Here is a 22,740-nt window from a genome sequence, read left to right on the forward strand (position 1 = left end):
CAGGACCAGATGCAGAATACCTTTGTCTCTCTCTTTTTTTCCCCTTTCTATTTTGGTCACACCCGGCAATGCACAGGGGTCACTCCTGGCTCTGCACTCAGGAATGACTCCTGGCGGTGCTTGGGGGACCCTATGGGATGCCTGGGTTGAAACTGGGTCGGCCATGTGTAAGGCAAACGCCCTCCCCAACACCTTTGTCTTTGTGCTCTTCTCTTTCCCTTGTCTCTTTCGTGTGGCGTGAAATTCCCATGTTAGAATTATAGAAGAAAAAGTCGAGACTCAATTTTTTGCTGGAGTGGCCACTCTGGGCCGAGCACAGCTGGTCTTTAGCATCTCAGAGACGCCAAGCGCCACCTGAGCCCCTTTCTGCTGCTGCCCTGCGCGTTCACGACGCTCACTAGCCCGTCTGGGTCCGGCACAGAACCAGGCCCCAGCTAGCATAATCCCTCGAAACAGGTTGAGGCCACGCTTGGCAGACCTTCTCTAGAAAAGAGCCAGATGCTGAATATTTTAGGCACCGTGGGCCGCACTGTCTCCGTTTCAACCACCTGTCTGCGCTTGGAGCACCTCAGCTGTGGTAGAAAATCCAGACGTGAATGTCCAAGGCGTGGTTCAGCAGTTTCCAGTTTAATGTTTTCCAGTGTTCACATTCCACAAATGATCATTCCTTTGGTATTTTGTTGGTGGTGGTGGTGTTGGTGGTGGGTCACCTTCAGTAATGCTCAGGGGTTACTCCTGGTTCCATACTCAGGAATTACTTCTGGTGGTGCTCAGGGGACCACATGGGATGCCGGGGCTTGAACCCAGGTTGGTCATGTGCGAGGCAAGCGCCCTTCCCACTGTTCTGTCTCTCCGGTCTCTATATACATTTCCAAGCAGAAAAATATGAGGCCCTGGTGTGGGTGAGTAATAAGGGCATGCCTTGAACCAGTGAGACTGGGTCTGATGCCCAGGCCCAGCAAAATAAGCTCATAAATAAAGGGACTTGGGAGCTAGACCAGGGCTAGGGAGCTGCCGGCATCCCAGCCTGGTTCCATGCATGCATCCACACCCAGCATCCCTGAGCACTGCCAGGTACCACGGAGGACCAGTAGCATCCCGTCCTCACTCCCCGTACATCCCGTCCTTATCCCTGTACATCCCGTCCTCATCCCTGTACATCCCGTCCTCATCCCCGTACGTCCCGTCCTCACTCCCCGTACATCCCGTCCTCACTCCCTGTACATCCCGTCCTCATCCCTGTACATCCCATCCTCATCCTTGTACATCCCGTCCTCATCCCTGTACATCCCGTCCTCATCCCTGTACATCCCGTCCTCATCCCTGTACATCCCGTCCTCACTCCCCGTACATCCCGTCCTCACTCCCCGTACATCCCGTCCTCATCCCCGTACATCCCGTCCTCATCCCCGTACATCCCGTCCTCACTCCCCGTACATCCCGTCCTCAGTCCCCGTACATCCTGTCCTCACTCCCCGTACATCCCGTCCTCACTCCCCGTACATCCCGTCCTCACTCCCTGTACGTCCCGTCCTCACTCCCTGTATGTCCTGTCCTCACTCCCCGTACGTCCCGTCCTCACTCCCTGTACATCCCGTCCTCACTCCCTGTGCATCCCATCCTCATCCCTGTACATCCCGTCCTCCCTCCCTGTACTGGGACCTCCAGCCCAGTTGGCCGAGACTGCCTGTCCCGGCCCCCAGACTCATTAGCTACCTCTTGGGAGGCTCCCAAATAAAGTAATTGAAAACATAACTCAAAATGAAATTCGAAGGGAAAACCATTCTGAGCTGCCAAGTTGTGAGCAGAAGGTGGGGGGCAGATTAGGGGGGCTTCTCCCGGTATAGAACCAGCACGGCGGTCTGATGCTTCAAACAGTCACCTGCCCTGCCAGTTACTGGAGTACTCAGGTATTGTGTTGAAATGAAATTACCCTGTATTCAATGAACAGCCCTCCCATCAGTTTTTGCTGAATATCATTTCCATAAGTTAAGGTATTCTCTCTCATATATAATACATCTATACCCATAATAAACATATGGAAGTTTATTTATATATAAGTAATGTATAGCTGTGCACACATATGCTCTTCTAGTTTTATGAATATTTAAACCAAGAGCTAACATCTGTCGAGCACCCACTCCATGTTAGAGATGTTTGTTCAAGTCCCTTACAATTAATCCTTCCGCAGACCCTCTGGAGTCGATGTTATCATCATCTTCATCATCTTTTAGTCCTTTGTAGCAAAGACAACAACTCAGGGCTGGGGATATGACTCAGAGCGCTGGAGCACAGCTATGCATAGAAGTGCCCTGGGTTTGAACCCCTTTGGCATGGACCCTGGAGCACTGTGCCAAGAGTGCCCCCTGCCAAAAAAATTGAAATGGAAGGAGCAAACTCAGAATAGCTTGCCCCCAAAGTGATGTAGCTAATTAGAGGTGAAGTCTATAATCAGTTCTAAGAATTTTTTAGAAATTATAGTTTAGCTGAGGTGGTTATGGTAGCTACTTTTATGATTTTAAGTACCAAGTTACTGCATCTTCACCAAATTGCCGAAGATCTTCTAGTACTGTTTTTATCTCCTCTAGTCCACATCATCCTCCTGCCTCTCCGCCCTCTGCTCGGTACACTCAGTTTTGCAATCCATGGTGAGGGGTTGTCATCATTTCATACTTTCCATCCCCGTTGTGTCTTTCTATAGACTAGTGAGTGCGATCACTTACTGTTTGTTCCTCTCCTCTGACTTATTCTAACACATTACATCCCTGTACATCCCGTCCTCTCCTCTGACTTATTCCTCTCCTCTGACTTATTCTAACACAATTCCATCCAAGTTCCAGTAAAAAGGCGAGATTTCATCTTCTAGCTGTGTGGTATTACAGTGTGTAGGTATACAACTTTTTTATCCATGCGCCTGCCATTAGACGTTCATTTCCAAGGACGCCGACTTCACACAAAGTAAAAGACAAATTTCAGATGACCTTACCCATATGTGGAGTATAAAGAAATAGAGAAAGGCATTTGACTTTCCCCAGTGGAAGTCAGTTCTGGAATTGGGAACTGAAGAAGTGAAGGGGTAAGGCGAGGCACAGTGTAGTAGCACGGCAGGAATGGTGCAGTGATTCTGATACTGCTGAAAACTATGAGACCGCAATTATAATAAGAGTCAGCCTGGCTGCAGCCCTAGTGATCCATCACGTCTTCCTAGGGACTGAAATATATGCATGCAAGTCATTTAGCTGTATGTGCTTGTTTTTGTTTTTACAATGAAGATGATAGACGTGAAAGCAATTAAAATGGTACTTTTCCTAAGAAGGCTGCAATTGCAAAAGACAAACACGTAGTCAGCTAATGCTCTAATAAGGTTTTACTGCATTGATTTAAATCTGTTTCTATCCACGTGCAATGATAATCAACTCCGACTCAAACATGAGCTGAAACAGTATTTTTGGCGAATGAACTGAATTAGCACAGAGAATCAAGGCAAGGCCGGATCCAGGAGGAATAGAAGAAGCGTCGGATCCAGCTCAAAAGCCAGAAATCTGATGCTTGTATTTGCATGGAGAATTGATCAAATAGTCTCTTGCTTGGGACACATTATGGGAAAGACTTCGGTCACTGGCCAGTCGCATCCTGAGGTGCCTTTGTGGGGCCTTGTGGGAGGCCACTGACCCTTAGATACCACCTCCGTCTCCTTCTGGCCCGCCTCAGCCGAGTGGGTAGAGAGATCTTCAGAGACACAACCCAAGTGAGATTCTTGGTCAATGGCTACAACTCCCCCCGAATACCGGTGCTGGGCAGTGCCCTCTGGTGACACTGGTGGGGGCATGGGTGCTGGAACACTGTATGACTGAAACCCGGTCATGGACAACTTGAAATCTATGTCATGTGTTTCAATAAAAAAATCTTGGAGAAAAATAAATAAATAAAAATTCCCCCCGATTTTCTCACCCCAGGCCCTGTTTCGTGTTGAACCCGGGGAAGAAAGGCAGCAGCACCCACTCTGGTTTCCCCGGGAAGCCTTGGGGAGGGGAGAGGGACCTCACCCCTTTCGTTTCCCTGGCCTCGGGAGCAGAGGAGGGAGGACGCAGATAATGAATCTCGAGCTGTCAGCAGATCCCTGACTCTGCTTCGCCAGCCTGACCGTGTGGGCGAGCGCAGGGACTCTGAAGGCACCGACCGTGGTGCCCCCGGGATCCCGTGGCGGCTTGCTGTCCTTTGAGGGCTGTGGGGTCATCATTTTTGCTCTGTGCCTGCTGCATGCAAATAACAGATGATCCGAGACAAGGAAAGATCTTTGCTCTCCTTTATTGTCCCGCAATCAGCTCCTAATTACGCAGCAGTTTTCCTCCAAGTTTGTGTGTGGTTTGGCTGGTAGCGAAACTGAAAGGTTGACCAGATGACAAGAGTTTTTTTTACAGAAGCAACAAACATTTATGTAGGCTCTGCATGGGGTTTTTTTTTTTTTTTAAAAAAAGTGTGCCATAAAATTCTACCTCTGCAGACTTTTGATTACGGAATTTTTGGTGAAAATGCAGGGTATGGCTGCTTTCACTTCCCTCTGCCCTGTCTTTTGAGGTGCAGAAGCGCCGAGCTGCATGCTTGCTGCCCTTCTTGCTTTGCCCCTCTACTTTGCGGTAAGCCCTAGGTGCCTCTGTGGAAAGGACTCCTACAATCCACGCTTCCAGGCTGGGAAGGGCAGCGGGCACCCGCTGAGGAGGCATGGAAATACGGAATTTCTCTTTACTGCACAGCCCTTTGAGGTCAGGGCCTCAGAGGACCTTGCCCTGGGCAGAGAGTAGAGTGTGTTTATCTCTTTTGTTCCCAGATGCTCTGGGGAAGAACAGCTGGGCAGGCAGAGAGGCGAGCGGCGCTGGGCAACGCCCATCGTACCTTCTCCCAGGAGCGACTCCCGTCAGCCTGGCCTGGCGTCATCTGTGGGCCGGGGGGCGGGTGGGGGCTCAGCTTTGCCTCCCTCCCGTTTCCAAGAACGGGGGACTTGGACATTTCTGTTCATCTCGACTTGATTCGTTCCCTGCCAAACCTTAATGAGCCACGGGGGACATCCGGGCCTCTCTGCTGGCATCCAGAGAGGGTCTTGGCCCAGAGACGGTGCTGAGGCACCCGGGAGAGGTGCTTGGGGGTGTGGTGGCCCCCTGGGAGGCTGAGCTGGGCCTGGGCCCCCCTCCGCCCTGCTGCCCTTTGTCCCATGAGCACCCACTGTCCTTCCTGCCTCCCCTTGAGGGAGCTCTGCCCACCCACGTGTCCCTCTGGGCCTGCCGATCTCTGTCGGAGGTCCGGGAAGCTGCCAAACAAGGGTGGGGTGGCGAGACTAGCTAATGGCTGGGGGGCTTAAAGCCCAGGCATCCCCCAGAACCAACTCAAAGCAGCAGCTACCGTATCTGGAGCACGAGCAGATCCCCAGAACCGGAAGGGAGGCTGGAGGAGGGGCGCGGGGGTCCTGGCACGGAGGGCTTTGCCTGGTGTGCGCCTGCCCCGAGTTGGTGGTTGCTGATGATCGATGCCAGAAGTAACTGTGTCTCTGTGCTTCTCTCTGCCAGGCCGCGGTGCTGGGGACTGGGTACTTCTCATGAGCAGAGATGGTCACTGTTCATCACGGGCGTGCGGGCGTCCAGCTTCAGCTTTGCAGGGAGCCCGAACGGCGCTCGGGAATCCTCGTCCCACGCCCACTCACTCCCGTCTGTGGCTTGGCCTTGGGTGGCGGGGCTGATAGCTCAGACTCTAATCCTTGGGGCTTAGCAGGCCGATAAGCAGAGAGCGATGCCCAGGGAGTGACCCCGGCCATGCTCGGGGCACCAGAGGTAGGGCCGGGGTGGGCTGCATGCAAGGCCGGTGCCCCAGGCCTCTCGCCTCTCTCTGCCCTGTGCTCTTCTTTATTCTGGAGCTGCCAGGGGTATGGCGTCCTCAGGCACTGCCCACAGGGTCAGCTTTATTCCTGGGGCAGCTTGGGCCTGGGGCCAGATGGACTTCCTTTTTTTTTTTTTTTTTTTTTTTTGGTTTTTGGGTCACACCCGGCGATGCACAGGGGTTACTCCTGGCTCTGCACTCAGGAATTACCCCTGGTGGTGCTCAGGGGACCATATGGGATGCTGGGATTAGAACCGGGGTCGGCCGCGTGCAAGGCAAATGCCCTACCCGCTGTGCTATCACTCCAGCCCCCAAGATGGGCTTTCTTGAACCTTTGCTCCGAGAGTTTCAACTCGCGTCCACCCAACCCGGGGCAGACCTGCTGGGCCACATCTCTGGGGGTTCCCCTATGGAGGCAGGAGTGGGCTGGTGTCCAGAGGTCAGGAGTGTCCAGCTCTAGAGGGCAGGGCAAGCCACGTGAGGATAGCTTTCACACACACCTCCCCCGCCCCCTGCAGTGTAACACTGCTCCTGAAGTGTGCGGGGGAGGGCAGCCTCAGTTTCCCCTGTGTTACCCCAAAGGGGTGGTCTCCCTCAGGCAGATGGAATCAGAGACTCTGGGCTAGTGGTGGCTCTCTGATCTGGGTGCCAGTAACATCCGAGAATCACCACAGCGGGGGCAGAAGATCCGGGGGCCCCAAGATCAATGTGATTGATTCATTTCCCTTCCTCAGGGGGTGTGTGGGAGGGTCATAAGAAAGGGTCCAAAGTGCTGCTTTATGATGGACTTTCAGGGAAACGGAGATAAGAGGTGAGTTTTCTCAGCAGAGCCCCGGGTGCTCCCAGGAGGCCTCCAGCTAAGGCTCCGGCCCTACCTAGCCAGGCTGGGGGAGAAGTGGGCGACGGAGTGAGTCAGCCCGAGAAACTCTCACCCAGGAAGCCAGGTTGTATGGCTTCCTGTATCTCTCTTTGCGAGGAATTAATCATTGATTTTTTTTCCCCGTTGGCCTTCATTAGTTGCTTCTATTTTCAATGACTCCATGGATAAAAACCCTCAGTCTCACCCTTGCGAGGCCTCCGTCCCAAGCCCCGGGCCCTTATTTTGTGCTTGTTGATGGAACTGTTAGCCTCTGGTTTCTCTAGCTTTCTCGTTTCTGACCGTGGTCGTATCATCTTTCACCGGCCCGGGCTCCGGGCTCCCGGCCCCGCCACGAAAGGCCGTTTGCTTCCTCCCTGTGTCTGCCCCTCTTTGTGTTGTTCAATTGTGTTTGTTGCTCAGTGACATGATTGTGTATATCCCTCGGCGTACCCTGGTTGAGGTGACCTGACTTGCCTTAGTAACACCGGAGAGCTCAGCCCCATTTCGCTTTCAGCAGCCTTGGAGTGAGAATGGAAACCCCAGTGAGCAGGGAAGGTATTAGGGCGCCAAGGACCCAACTCAGAGCCCGTTTTATTATCATTTCATGAGGCGAGGTGAGAACAGGAACCTGTTTCCTAAATAAAACTATCTCTCTCTGGGTAGACACTGCCACCACAGATATGGATATTATGTCTCCCTGAATCTTTAACCCACAGCACCCCACCTTTTGGGGAGGCATTTAACTCATGCAGTTCAGACTGGAAGTTTATTTTCTTTAAATGTTTGCTCTTAAAAAGGAAAGTGCCTCCCGTAGAGGGAGGCCGGGGGTTGGGGGATGGTGGTGGGGAAACAGGGGACATTGGTGGTGAGAAATGCATGTGGGTAGAGGGTGGGTGCTGGATCTTTGTACAACTTAAACCCAACCATGAATATAATGGTCTTTGTACTGGTCTATCTCATGGATATTCAATTTAAAAATTTTTTTAAAAAGTAACATAGAGTAGCAGAGAGTCTCTTGCCCATGCACCTGTCTGTCTTCTCCAGGGCCCCTCGGAGGGGGTGGGCTTCAGTCTCCCTCCCTAACCCGAGCAGAGCTCCCGTGCGCACAGCCATGCTCAAGGCCCCTCTCCACATGTTTGGATGAGCCTCACACAGTCTCCTTCAGTGAGACTGAAGGAACCAGCAGAGGAACCCAGGTGTGTGGGACCCGGGGCTGAGACCTACAAGTCTGCTCGGATCGGGACTGGGCCTCTTCTGCCCAGATCCTCCATTTTCCAGTCACTAGGCGGTCACACCGAGGGACTGCCCCTGGTGCTGTGTAATCCCACCAATGGCCAGCATCTAGAGACTAAAAACCAAGCTCCCGGACATCTTATGGCCTACTTCTTCCTCTGGGAGACTAGCAGGCTACCGAGAGTTTCCTGCCCACGTGGGAGAACCTTGCAAACTCCCCGTGGCATATTCATATGCCAAAACCAGTAACAATGATGGGTCTCATACCCCTGACCCTGAAAGAGCCTCCAATGCAGCACCGTTGGGAAGGACGAGTAAAGAGAGGCTTCTAAAATCTCAGGGATAGGATGAATGGAGACGTTACTGAGACCGCTTGAGAAATTCGACGATCAACGGGATGATGATGATGATGATGATCATGATCATGATGATCATGATGAACATGGAGTTTACGCCCAATCCAATCAGCTTAATCGATGCCTGAATAAATAGTACTCCTACCCTAAAAATAAAATGTTTGTTCTTGCCAGACATGGTCAGAGAATTGGAAAATCCTCACCAGTTCGAGCTTTTCTCTGCTCTCAGATAGTGTGCTCTGACTTCATCCCAACATGGAACGGCGGTGGTGGGGATAATCGCAGACATGGGTGGTGGCTGTGTGCCAGGAGCCGTGCTGACCCTCTGGGAAGGGCATCTTGGCATTTCCTTGACGGAGATGAGGAGACGGGTGCAGAGACTGAAGCATCATGACCTAATGCTCCAGCCCAAAGAGGCAGCAGCAGAATCTCATCCAAGTGGGCTCGTCCCAAAGCTCGCTGAGTCGGTCGGGGACTCCTCGGCAGACGGGCCCCTAACTTGCCTCTGGGGTCTTGTTCCCAGATGGAAGCACAGTTCCTAGTTTCTTGAGGCGTGTCCACGTTGTTCTCCTGGAGGGTTGGGCCAGTCAACATTCCCCAGCAGTGGGTGAGGCTCTTGTCCTCGGCTTCTACCAACCCTGGTCGTTTCTGTTCTTTGTGAAGATCCCAGAAGAGCAGAGGACTCGGTGTTCATGGGAGGGTGGAAATCCCCTCTACTGTTGTTGTTGTTGTTGTTGTTGTTATTATTATTTTATTTTGCCTTTTTGGTCACACCAGTGATGCTTGGGGGTTCCTCCTGGTTCTGCACTCAGGAATCACACCTGGCGGTGCTTGGGGGACCGTATGGGATGTTGGGAATCGAACCCGGGTCGGCCGCATGCAAGGCAAACGCCCTCCCCACTGGACTATCACTCTGGCCCCCCTCCAGTGTTATTCATTCAGATCCTCTCGCTTTCTGTCTGTGGATGTCTAATGACACATATTTCAAAACCCCATTCTAGGGGACATTTTCCCACTTGTGACAAGTCTGGATCTGCTCCTTTCCTTGTTCCCCGAGTTAAAAGAGAGGTTTTTTTTTTGTTTGTTTATGTCTTTAAACGCATGCCCTGGCCAGCCTGCCAAAGGGTCTTTGTTTTGGGGGCTACACCCACTGGTGCTCAGAGCTCGTCTCTGACTGTGCTCCGGGATCACTCCAGGAAGTGTTCAGGGAACATACGTGGTGCCAGGGGTCACACCCAGCTTGGCCACGTGCAAGGCCAGCAGCACCTTAGCCCTGGTACCATCTCGCTGACCTCTCAAATGTTATTAAGGTTTTCTGTTGTTTGTTTTTTGTGTAGCCACCGTGATTTACAGTTTGGCAATAACTGCCAGTGATGGGGGTTGGATAGGATGACTGTGATCTTCATTATATTTCAGCATGGTGCCTGTGTCTCTCGGCCTTTGTTGTGGGGATTTAATCTGTGTCTTGGGGTTTGCCCCGCCCTCTCCCCTCACTGACCTGGTAAGTTTGCTCCTTCTGAGTTCCCGTGGCTCTGGCCTGTTTGCTGCTCCCTCTGTGAGAGCATTCTGTCTCTCCCCCCTCTCCTCCCGACCGACTTCACTCCTGGTCCTTTTCATTCTCGTCCATGTAGCAGCAAATTGCATGATTTCATCTTTTCTTTACAGTCAACTAGATTCCCCTTGTGCTTCTCTGCCAGACTCTGTTCTTAGGCACCTGGTTGTTTTCAGATTCTGGATGGATATTTGCTGCTCTGAGCACAGGAGCGAGGACGTCTTTTCTAAACGGAAGTTTTGAACTCCTGGGGTAGATGCCCGGAAGTCGGATTGCGGGGCCCTAGGGAAGCACAATTCCTAGTTCTTTGAGAAGTGTCCACATTGTTGTCCTGAAAGGTCGGGCCGGTCAGCATTCCCCCAGCAGGGGGTGAGGGTCTTTTCCGCCACCCGCACCCACCCCGGTTGTATCTGGTCTTTGTGAAGCGCTCTTGAATGCTCCGGGAACCTGGGTGACCTCAGAGAGGCACCTGCAACTTTGGGGCCTCGCACCTTCTCAGATCAGTGAGATTTCAGTCATCTGAAACACTAACTTTGCTCAATAGTAATTTGATTTGCTCCCCCTCCGTTCTGCAAGGGATGTGTCCTGGCTAATTTACTCACAATCAAAGAACACAGCTCAGAGTGTCCATGGGAATCAATCCGACCTTCTGGGAGAATGAGCTTTCTAAAGCATCTCTGAATGAATAGGTTCATTCATATTCTGTCAGATTTCCTGGGGTGGCGGAGTATATGTGGGACAGGGAAGGAGAGTTTTGGTGTTGACTAGTTTGAATGTTTGTTTGACACTTCGGTTACGTGGAGAAAAAAAATGCACAAGTCTTAAGTGTGTAACCGGATGGATTTTCACCAAAGGCACCCTACCAAGACATCGAAATGATTCCCAGCACCTCAGAAGCCTTTCTGCTTCCTTTGCTCCCATTCTTAAGGTCATCATTATCCTGGGCTTTTTGAAGTTTGAAAGATGGACCATTTATAAGATCCTGGGGGGGGGGGGGGTGGAACGCTACAAATACTGTGAAAATGCTTCTTGGAAACAACACCCTCAAACAGGAACACGTGACTTTCCAGAAATGCCAGAAATGAGATTCCTACCCCTAAGGTGGAAGGTGCTTTTGAACACGGGGCAGCAAATTCCTTTCTGAATGTTCTTGCTTTAGCAAACAGCTCGAGTGACATCGTGCATTTGCGTCCAATCTCTGTTGCGCAGTATTTGTCATCTACTTGTAATCATTCACCTAATACTTTTGCCGTGAATAGTCACACATTGTTATTAGCTCCACCCAGCCTTTGTCCTAAAAGTGACTCAGCACAGGATGGAGATTTCTGCAGAATTTGAGTCAGATCCCCGGCTTTTCTCGGTGTACGACTAGGGGGAGATTAAAGCCACCCTCACAGGTGGGGGCTTCTCTGCTCACCTTTGGGGGCCCCATGGTTGCTAGCGGAGTGGGAGTTGAAGTTGCTGTCGCAGAGTGGCATGGATGAAAGACTATCAACACTGTCTCCAGGGCCCAGTGGTTCCTCATCCCCTCTCTCTCTCCCCTGTGCTCAAGGGTGTTGGAGCCCTGTTTCTTTCGGAGCACTGAGGTACTCCTGGGTGTGTGTAGGTAACCCCATAGCAGTCAGAGCACAGCGCTGGGAGGCACGGCTTTTTAAAATGGGGAACGATGGGGAATTTTCTCAATATGGTGCTGAAATTATATATATATATGGCCACCCTTGGCAGTGCTCAGGGGTTATTCCTGTATTCCTGGCCCTGCACTCAGGAATTCCTTGTGGTGGGCTCAGGGGACCCTATGGGGTGTCTGGGATCAACCTTGGGTCAGGCGCAAGCAAAACAAACACCCTACCCATTGTACTATCACTCCAGCCCCCCTTTTAAAAAATTTTTTTGGGGTTGTGGGGCCACACCCGACAGTGCTCAGGGTGACTCCTGATTCTGCACTCGGGGCTCGCTCCTGCTGGTGTTCAGGAGACCCCGTGGGATGCCGGGGGTCAAGTCCAGGCGGGCTGTGTGCACGGCCAGCGCCTTCCTGCTGAACTATCACTCCGGCCCTGGAACTGTGCGGGAGAAGCACCCCACAAACAGGGTAAACAGGGTGTCTGCGCGCCCCTGTGGGACAAATGCTGCCGCCCGTCGCAGGGTGACTTGGGTGGTGTCTGGCGGGGTGCTCAGTGCAGGGGGCACTGTCCCACTGCAGACGCTCTCATTTCATACATGACTTCAGGTTCAGAAACTAAGCAAACGGGGCGCATTGTATCGTTTATTCTCACTTTATTCTGGTATGGAGCCTTCCCGTAGCATCGGTATTGATGTTACCTCTCCGCACCCCTCGTTGTCGCTGTGAGGTTCGCCCCGGGGCCGCTGCCTGCCCACCCCACCCCCACACGGCTCCCTTCCTTCCCTAGGCAGAAGCTCTGGGTTTGTTTTCATTGGCTATTTATTGGCTCTTCCCTTCCTTGGTTTCTTCATCCTCCACTGAGCAAGTCACCTGGTGTTTGTTCCTCTGGTGACTCACGGCCCTGACCCTGGCTCCGTGCAGGCTGTGGGCAGATACAGGAGCTCGTCTCTCACCGGGCACTTGGGTTCCGCTGTGGACAGGAAGCGAGTCCTCTGCACGCGCCCCTCTGCCGGTGGGGTCCGAGGCTGTGTCCCAGCACGCTGTTTTCTCAAAGGAGGCATTGGGTGGGTGGAAAATGGACTTACTCTGGGGAGGGAAGGTGTCGGGATCACGCACGAGGCGACAGAGTCCCAAGCAGCTGTCAGTGAGCCCTCTGTCAAGAATGGAGCTTTTGATGAAAAGGGGTTTACTTTTCCCTGCAGGAAGCCCCAAAGACAATAGCGTGGCGCCCCTCCCACTCCAAGTGTTCTTTTTTTTTTTGGTTTTTGGGTCACACCTGACTCTGCACAGGGGTTACTCCTGGCTCTGCACTCAGGAATTATCCCTGGCAGTACTCAGGAGACTATATGGGATGCTGGGAATCAAACCCGGGTCGGTCGCGTGCAAGGCAAACGCCCTCCCCGCTGTGCTGTCGCTCCAGCCCCAAGTGTTCTTGAGCCGGGCTGTGTGGAGAGAAACCCTGGACACCGCCCCTCCTCCCCCCGCCGCACTGCTTGAACAAAGTGTTTCCCGTCCAGCAGTGAAGAGTCCGCACCCTGAGGGACCCCAGCCCCACTGTCCTGTGGCCGTGGAACCAGCCCTCTCCCGCGTTTAGCCACACGTGCTTGTGCTTCCGCTAACCCTCTCGGGACACCACTGAGGTGTAGCACACGGTACCCTAGGAAGCATCTGCTGTGTTTTGACAGATACAGGCGCCCACCAAACCATCACCCCACTGGAGAGGCAGCACATTCCCATCCTCCCGTCCTTTCCCCGGCCCCTCTCGTGCCAAGGGCCCGGCATTCTGGTACCTTGTCACTGCGCTTGACTTGGCATTTTCTCCGATTCCATGTCCGTGAAATCCTATCGGACATACTTGGGGAAAAAACCAAGCAATCTCCGTAACAACCACCTGGCTACGGAGATGCAGATCCTGGGCTTTTTCTCTCGCTTTATTGAAGCAGTTTTAGAACGGTCGCTCTGGACGTTTCTGGAGTCATTACAAACGCCCTTTTCTGGGGTTCTTTAGAGAATGAACTGTCCTGGGGGACGGGTTATGGGTTTCTGTACTGGGCCTGCGCCCATCTCATTTTAGAAGGGGTTGGCGGGACAGGTGATCTGCGAAGAGCTACTGCATATGCATTCCTGTGGCCCTGGGCTTAATTTCTGGGACTTGCTGGCCTGCCCTCGGCAGCACCAGGTGTGACCCTGTGACCACCACACCACTTGGCCGGAGCGTGAAGGTCAGAAGTGGATGCTGGACGGAGCATTGCCAGGACACGATGCGCGCTCACCCCCTGTCCCCAAAGAAAAGTGAATTGGACCATGGCCTTGGGGTATTTTCTAAGTTTCGAGCTGTAGGAAGCTATAGAATGTTTTCGGTTATCATTCAAAAGTCAGTTTGTACACTTGCTCGTAAGTAGTACTGCTAGAAACAGAGATAAAGCGTTCAGTGGGGTTCTAAGCGGAACACAGTGGTTTTCCCACTGGAGGACTCTCAAGGTGTAAGAAATCACACGATGGAAACCAAACTCTCCTTTATAAGCTAAAGGGGCAAAGGAATCATTTCAGAGTTCGTCTGAGAACTCCCAAGGCTGCCTCATTCCATAGAAAGAAGTGCTCACAGAAAGTCCGCAGGGTCGAGTGCCTGTCCTGGAATACTGCTAGTGCCACAGTCAGGAGCAGAGGCGCCGGTGATGACATCAACTTTTTTTTTTTTTATAGTTCTAAACCACACCCTGAGGCAAAGTGGCCTTTCTCCTTGAGACCAAGTTCTTCCGAGATTAAAGTCAGTCCTGGCAGGTAGGAGAAGCGTTCGTGGTGCCGTTGCTGCCTCTCTTTGGTTAAACACTGACTCTGGCTGGGGCTTCAGTGAGGACAGACAGAGCTGAGCGAGGCTGCCCTGCAATCATTCCAGTTGTTTGTGCAGTGCTGTGTGCCTCGGGAGACGGGGCGGCCACACAGGTATGTCTCGGGGCCCGGGAGGATCGCCGGTCGCCTCCGCCTCTGGGGATGCCGCCGGGTGGGGCTTGCTCATGGAGACGAAGTTGCTCTGGCCTTTTCCTAGACGTCCTTGCTCTGGGCTTCTCAGTGGCCTTGCCTAGGCCGAGTGAAGGGTCAGAGTGGTGTGAGAGTCACAAAGTCCCCTTGTGGCCTTTCTGTTTTGGAACAGCTTCTTAAGCAACGCTTGTTAGACCTGTGTTGGTTTATTGGGGAGTGGATAAAAAGTTGCGTTTGTAATTTTTTGATTTGGCATATATATATGTGTGTGTGTATAGATATATATACATATATATATATATATATATATATATATATATATATATTTTGCTTTTTGGGTCACACCCGGCGATACACAGGGGTTACTCCTGGCTCTGCACTCAGGAATTACCCCTGGCAGTGCTCAGGGGACGATGTGGTATGCTGTGAATCAAACTCAGGTTGGCCGCGTGCAAGGGAAATGTCCCTACCCACTGTTCTATCGCTCCAGCACCTGGCTTGTATTTATTTATTTATTTATTTACTTTTTGGGTTACACCCAGTGATGCACAGGCGTCACTCCTGGCTCATGCACTCAGGAATTACCCCTGGTGGTGCTCAGGGGACCATATGGGATGCTGGGAATCGAACCCGGGTTGGCCACGTGCAAGGCAATGCCCTACCCGCTGTGCTATCACTCCAGCCCCTGGCTTGTATTCTTTAGATGCATATTTCAATTCCTGGATGATGTGACAGTGGCCACACACTCACCAGGACAGTGAATACGCGTCATCTAGAACTGTGGTCTTCACAGTTTATGGCCTGGTGCAGGTCCACGGGTGGAGAAGGGTCAAAGACTCCTGGTCTCCACCACCTGGGTTCACACTGCCCATCTGTGGGTCAATGTCCGGGACAGGGACCGGGCAGAGGAAGGAAACGGTTGAAGAGTGCTGACAGGAATGCAATTCAGACACTAATGAGTATCCTACAGCTCTCGTTGCTTTCAGGTTTTCAGTCTGATGGAATAGCACCACCGGTCTATAGTTTAATCGTAAAAAAGCAAGACGGGCTTGCTTTTTTTTTCTTTCCTTTTTCACTTACTGGGATCCTGTGGATGCTTAAGTGGGCCGGGGATGGGGTGCGGATATCCACCCAGAGCAGCTGGAGGCTGAAGGACGTCTCAGTGGGAAGAAATTCTTGATCTGAAGTTTGCTCTTCTGCGTTGCGAGTCTCATGCATGCAAGGTAGAGGGAAAAGGCTCAAAGCCTTTTTCACGGTTTCCCAGAACATGGGCAGGTGAGAAGTTTCCTTCTGAGCAGAGGCCTTGCAGAAAGGCTGCGTGACACTCTCCCTCAGCTGCCCCGACCTGGACACATTTTCCGTGGCCTCGGCACTTGCTCAGGAACTGCGGAGCTGCCCTGGGGGGCGGTGGCCACCTGCCATTCGCTTCTCTCTTAGCAAAGCGGACAATGAGCAGCTCCCAGTCCCGGTACAGCCCGGAGTGTCTTGAATGATGCGTGTTGAGGAAACTTGGACACCGCTACCCCTGGCCATTTGCATACACTCTGTGCCAAAGAGCCAAAGCCTCTAGAGTGTTCTTCCAAGCGGCCAATGTGGACGGAGCACAGAGTGTCCAGGCTGGGGTGTCTCAGGGTATCGCTGAGGAAGGTTTAGCAGAGGACACGGAGCCGCTTAGCTCTGCACAGCAGCTGGATATTTCCATTGATCTGTGTCTGTCCCACAAATAGAGGGACTCTGGGACCTCTAGGGAAAAGAACACCCTAAGTGTATTTTAAAAAAATTGTTTCTAATTGAATCACTGCCGTGAGATACAGTTCTAAGCTCTCATGTTTGAGTTACAGTCACGCAATGATCAAACTCCCGTCCCTCCACCACCCTAAATTCATTAACTCTGCAGAGGGGATGTCGGTGATACATTTCACCTCATTCTTTAAAAAAAAGAAAAAAGAAAAGTCTTCCATGGCTCGCTTAGGAACCCAAATTCCCTTCCCAGGGGACCCAGGTCGAGAGGGGCCCCCGCTTTTCCCGGGAGCCGGCCCGTTGCGCAGGGGGATAGCGTTCCTTTATGATCCCCGGTTTAGATCAGTTTACCACCTGAGCATGACACCCGACTCCCCTTCTCATGTTACTCTGTGTGCCTAGAAATGTCGCTGTGGGGCCGGCCGACCTGCCCTGAGAGTCCCCCGTCCCCACTGCCCTCGGTACGTGTGTCAGGCCCCATTGCTTGGGACCCCCGTAGAGCGCGGGGGAGCCCTGCCAGCTCCGAGTCCTTCCCCGGGCTGCCGTGCTCTCCAGGGCACTGTGGGTCCCCCCAGGGGGTTCTGGGGACTGCGCAGGCTCTGTCCTCCTCACCTCTGCAGCGGCGCTGAGGCTTCTGGAGTCCCCTCTGCCTCCGCCCTCCCAAACGCGTCCATCCTCCTCTTCCTCAGTCCTGCCCCAGGGGAGGGCAGAGCTGACGTGCTCCGCCTCTGGCAGGATTGTCCCTCGCCTCCCAGCCCTCGGCTGGCCTGCACACCGTTTCCATGGTCCGATCACGGCAGTGGAAACTCTTCCATGTATGCCCCTTTCGAGGTACACGCTTTGCCTTCTCCCCAGGGCTGCTTGGCACGTCTGTATCACATGCTGCAGTGTAGGTAAAAGTGAGTGAATATCTTTTATTTACAATTTTTTAACTTTTTTTTTTCTTTTTGGGTCATACCCGGCGATGCACAGGGGTTACTCCTGCTCTGCACTCAGGAATTACTCCTGGCGGTGCTCAGGGGACCATATGGGATGCTGGGAATCGAACCCGGGTCGGCCGCATGCAAGGCAAACGCCCTCCCCGCTGTGCTATCACTCCAGCCCCCCACTTTTTTCTTTAACGTTTTACATTAAAAGATGTCCGTGTGAGGGGCTGGAGCCATAGCACAGCGGGTAGGGCATTTGCCTTGCATGCGGCCGACCCAGGTTCAAATCCCAGCATCCCATATGGTCCCCTGAGGACCGCCAGGGGTGATTCCTGAGTGCATGAGCCAGAAGTGACCCCTGTGCATTGCTGGGTGTGACCCAAAAAGCAAAAAAAAAAAAAAAGATGTCCGTGTGAAGGCACCATGATTCGCATTCGTTACTCACAGTGAGCTGCCTGCGTGCAGGGTTCCAGCACCACCCCCAACCCGTGTCTCCAGGCGCCGCCCCCCCCTCCCCCCGTCCCCAGCCTGGTTCTTTGACAGGCACGTTTTAAAGTTTGATTCTTGGGCTTTGGATCTCCTGAATGTAAAGGCAAGGACAGTTCCCGGCCTGAAGAGTCCGAGGCTCAGACCCCTCTCACGCCGCTGATGTGTTTCTGGGTGTTTCCTAGTGGGCCTGTGGTCTACACGGTGCCACGTCCTTTAAAGCCCGGGACCCCTGGGGAGCCGCTCAGTGAGGCCTGGGTGGGGGGGAGAAAGCCAGCAGGACTCTCTTACGTAGCAGCTCCCTAGATTCTGGAGCTAACACACCTCTCCGCACTTCCCGCTCACCTCTGGACCCTTGAACCCCATGTGGTTGTCAGAGATCTCCCCCTGCCAGCCCCCCGGTTTTCTGTTTGTTTCTAGACTATACCATATTCACACTGGGGTAGGGCCTTTGCCTTGCACGCAACCGACCCTGGTTCGATTCCTCCACCCCTCTCGGAGAGCCCGGCAAGCTACCGAGAGTATCTCGCCTGCACAGCAGAGCCTGGCAAGCTCCCCGTGGTGTATTCGATATGCCAAAAACACTAAAAAGTCTCACAATGGAGATGTTACTGGTGCCTGCCTGAGCAAATTGATGAACAAGGGGATGACAGTGCGACAGCGCTACCATAGTTCATGCAATACTCCTGAACATTAGGCTAGCATCTTTTCCATGAAATGCTGCTAATTACACAGAGAATACTGTCTCTGATCTTTAACTTTCTGTTTGTGTTTCTTACATTCCCACTCCCAGCAGTTTGTAAGACCCTCAGACGCCCAGCACAGCGATTAAACAGCGTGGCCAGCTCACGATACTAAGCATACATCTGAGCAGAGGAGTCCATAGTTGGTCCTCAGTGATATTGGTTGGATAAATAATATAATAATTTTATTTATTTTTTTGAGAATTAGAGTCCCTTTTATTTATGGGTTTAGAGAATTAAAGTCCCTTTTCTGATGCCTGTGGTGTTTAACAATGAGTGTTGAACAATGAGAAGTCATAAACTATTACTTAATTAAATTGAGTTGAGCATGTGTGTGTATGTGTGCGTGTGTGTGTGTGTGTGCGCGCACATTGTGTATCAAACCCAAGACCCCATGTATTCTGAGCATAGTCTAACACTGAGCTATAATCCAGCCTGAGTTGAGAATCATTTATCTTTTTTTAATTATTTTTTCATTAGTGAATCACTGTGAGGTACTGTTACATACTTACAAACGTTCGTGTTTGCATTTTAGTCATACAGTAATCATCCACCCATCCCTCCACCAGTGCCCATTCTCTGCCAATGATCCCAGTATCACTTCCACCCCACACCCCATCCCGCCTCTGTGGCAGGGCATTCCCTTTGTTCTCTCTCTCCTTTTGGGTATTGTGGTCTGCAATAGAGGTATTGAGTGGCCATCGTGTTCAGTCTAGAGTCTATTTTCGGCAGCTCCCAACCCGAGCAGGTCCTCCCAGCACCCTTTACTTGGTGTTCCCTGCTCTGTCTGAGCTGCCTTTTCCTCCAGTGAGGCCAGCTTCCAAGCCATAGGGCAAACCTCCTGGTCCTTATCTCTACCATTCTTGGGTGTTAGTCTCTTACGTTGAGAATCATTTTCTTTTTTTCTTTATTTTTGCTTTTTGGGTCACACCCAGCGATGTTCAGGGTTACTCCTGGCTTTGCACTCAAGAATTACTCCTGGAAGTGCTTGGGGGATCATATGGGATGCCGGGGATCAAACCCGGGTCGGCCGCGTGCAAGGCAAACACCTTACCTGCTGGACTATTGCTCCTGCCCGAGAATCATTTTCATATTACTAATTCTACCTGTTTCTTGGTGCTCAAAGCTGCCTAGAAAAACCATGTTTGCTGAAGACTTCCTTGAAAACTATGGGTGACCTTGATTAATAGGATTTTGAAGAATTATAGGACAGGGAAGTAAAAGGAATGTTATTATTTACACAGTGAGATAGGGATGCAAGAGGAACCCAACCCCGTGCCAGGAGTATTCCTGATGGTGGTTATTCAGCCGGAGGTGGACCAAGAGTGATGAGATGAAATGTCTCTTAAGTCACTCCTCTGAAGGCAAGAGAGAAAAACTGCAGGCACCCGTGATTCCTCTGTGCGTTCTCGGTTGGCGTTGAATGGTTTTCTGTGCTGGCATTTGTGCCATGGGTTTCTGTGGACTGACTCTGGGTCAGAACCGCCTTGGCCTCAGTGTCCGAAGGTCATCTAAGAGAGGGGCCCTGTTGCAGGGCTGAGGTGACAGCACAGCAGCCGGGCACTTGCCTTGCGTGCGGCCAGCCCAGGTTCAATCCCCGGCATCACACAGGATCCCCCGGGTTCTGTCGGGAGTGGTCCCCGAGTGCAGAGCCAGCAGCCAGCCCTGAGCACGGCTGGGTGTGTCCCCTTCAACACAAAGAAAGGGGAAATGTTAGGGGGCACACTCGGTGGTGCTCAAGGGTCTTTCTCCTGGCTCAGGGCTGAGGGGACCGTGGAGCACCAGAGGAGCACTCCTGGCAGAGCTCGGGGGACCACAGGGGCTGGGGGTCAAATCTGTCTCCTACATGCAAAGCAGAGTTTGCACAACAGACCCCTGAGCCATGCCTCGCCCCCGGAAGGGGGGTCCTTACTCCCTAAATATAGTCCTGGGTGGCGCAGGGAGGGCAGCAGCTGATGGGAGGGAGGGTGACCCCTGATGGATTCCCTGGCACCCTGAGGAGCAGCCTTGCATCTACCAGAGGTAGATGACGGGGCTCCCCACGGGCCATTTGACCAGATCTGGAATGATCGCCCAGGGCTCTCAGGGTGAGGAAAGGGTCCTTGTGGAGAAGCTTGTGCAGCATCTTCTGGGGAGAACTCGGGGAGCACTCAGGGAGCACTCCTGGTGGTGCTTGGGGGACTGAGGGGCTCCAGGCAGGCCCCTCCCTGCTGTCCTGTCTCTCCAGCCCCTCGAGGCTCCTTCCTGCTTCCCCATGTGGAGCCTCCTGGCCATTGCTGTCACCACGGGGTCTGCAATTGCAGTCAGTGAGCACTTTTTTGAGAGCATTTCCTGCAGCTGCACTTGGGTGCCTGCTATAGACGGGGCAGGGGGGTCTTCCTCTGAGGCCCCTTTGCCTCTGCCAGGTTCCCATGGTTTCGTGGCCTTTGGCAGTGGGGGGCGATGTGAATTCAGGGCAGGTGTGGAGTTCGTGCTCCCCCGCCTCTGCAGAGCGGGGTGCTCCTGTGGAGAGGACACCCTTCCTGGCGCGCGGCTTTCCGCTCTGCCCCTCGCACTCACGCCCCTCAGCCCTTGGCTGCGCCGTTCTCGCCCGGCTCCGCTCGCTGGTCATTCCTGCTCCCGGAGATTCCCGCCCTTCGCTCCGGCTAGACGCCCCCACCAGGACCCTGGAGGTTGTCGTCCGACCCAGCATCTCCCTGTGCACCTGACGCAGAAGGGGAAAGGCGCCCGGTGCCCCTGCACTGTCGAGGGTCGACTCGTCATCTGCGGCTGCAGTTTCTTTCTTTCTTTCTTTCTTTCTTTCTTTCTTTCTTTCTTTCTTTCTTTCTTTCTTTCTTTCTTTCTTTCTTTCTTTCTTTCTTTCTTTCTTTCTTTCTTTCTTTCTTTCTTTCTTTCTTTTTCTTCTTTCTTTTTCCTTCTTTCCTTCTTTCTTCTTTCTTTCTTTCTTTCTTTCTTTCTTTCTTTCTTTCCTTCTTTCCTTTCTTCCTTCTTTCTTTCTTTCTTTCTTTCTTTCTTTCCTTCCTTCCTTCCTTCCTTCCTTCCTTCCTTCCTTCCTTCCTTCCTTTGTCCTTCCTTCCTTCCTTCCTTCCTTCCTTCCTCCTTCCTTTCCTTCCTTCCTTCCTTCCTTCCTTCCTTCCTTCCTTCCTTCTTCTTTCTTTCTTTCTTTCTTTTCTTTCTTTCCTCTTCTTTCTTTCTTTCTTTCTTTCTCTTCTTTCTTTCTTTCTTTCGCTTTGTGGGTCACACCCAGCGATGCACAGGGGCTACTCCTGGCTCTGCACTCAGGAGTTACTCCTGGCGGTGCTCAGGGGACCATATGGGATGCTGGGAATCGAACCCGGGTTGGCCGTGTGCAAGGCAAACGCCCTCCCCACTGTGCTGTCTCTCCAGCCCTCTCTGCTGCAGCTGCTTTAACACAGATCAGTGGCGACATTAACATGTGCAGAGCTGGGACTCCATGGGCACGCCACTAAGCCTTTAGACCTCCTGACTTTTCCCCTCCGTATTCCATGGGGGACTGGAGCGATAGCACAGCAGGGTGGGCATTTGCCTTGCATGCGGCTGACCCAGGTTCGATTCCTCCGCCCCTCTCGGGAGAGCCCGGCAAGCTACCGAGAGTATCCTGCCCACACGGCAGAACCTGGCAAGGCTCCCCGTGGCATATTCAATATGCCAAATACAGTAACAACAAGCCTCATAATTGAGACATTACTGGTGCCTGCTTGAGCAGATCACTGAGCAACGGGACGACAGTGCAGTGCTACAGTGCATATTCCATGGGAACACCATTTTATTTTTATTTTTATTTATTTATTTGTTGAATCACTGTGAAATATGGCTACAGAGCTTTCATGTTTGAGTTTCAGTCATATAATGACCAAACACCCATCCCTCCACCAGTGCACATTTTCCACCGCCGAAGTCCCACCCCATAGCCACACCCAGCAGTGGGTGGGTCGAGGCCCCCTGGCCGGAGCTGGGTGTGAGGCTGCCCGTGAATCACTGACGTAGCCGCTCCCGGCTGGAACTGGGGTCCGGGGCCTTCTCCACTCAGAAGTAGTGCCAGGCCCTCCTGGGGCCCCAGAAGTGACTCACGCCTGGAGTGTGGGGCCTGAGGCATTCACTCTGAATGTGTCGGTTGGCACGAGAATCCAGAAGTTCTCTTGAGGTGTGTATTTCTTGTGACTAAATACATGTCAGGGGACCAGAGAGATAGTGCAGCGGGCAGGGCACTCGCCTTGCTCACACCAGCCCTGGTCCTAGCCTCTCAGGTCCCCTGTGCACCGCCCGGAGGAATCCCTGGGCACAGAGCCAGGAGTCAGCCCTGGACACTGCCGAGTGTCACCCCCCAGGCCAAAAACACAGGAAGAACCGGTAATA

At 52.6% G+C, this 22,740-nt stretch overlaps 1 protein-coding gene across 6 annotated transcripts in view; it reads left to right on the forward strand.

Annotated features, from left to right (window-relative positions):
- Window positions 1-22,740, forward strand: part of PLS1 (plastin 1) — an 82,302-nt gene that overhangs the window by 11,688 nt on the left and 47,874 nt on the right. Inside the window, exon 2 of one of the 6 annotated variants that reach the window (XM_055127377.1) lies at window positions 14,193-14,270. The exons of 4 other annotated variants lie outside the window; for them this stretch is intronic. The gene's annotated coding sequence lies outside the window, so the exon portion shown is untranslated. Of the gene's footprint in view, window positions 1-14,192; window positions 14,271-14,310; window positions 14,433-22,740 lie in introns of those variants that run through there. One more of the 6 variants, XM_055127378.1, reaches the window with a different exon arrangement.

Source organism: Sorex araneus, chromosome 2, assembly GCF_027595985.1.
Source record: "Sorex araneus isolate mSorAra2 chromosome 2, mSorAra2.pri, whole genome shotgun sequence".
Taxonomy (NCBI): Eukaryota; Metazoa; Chordata; class Mammalia; order Eulipotyphla; family Soricidae; genus Sorex; species Sorex araneus.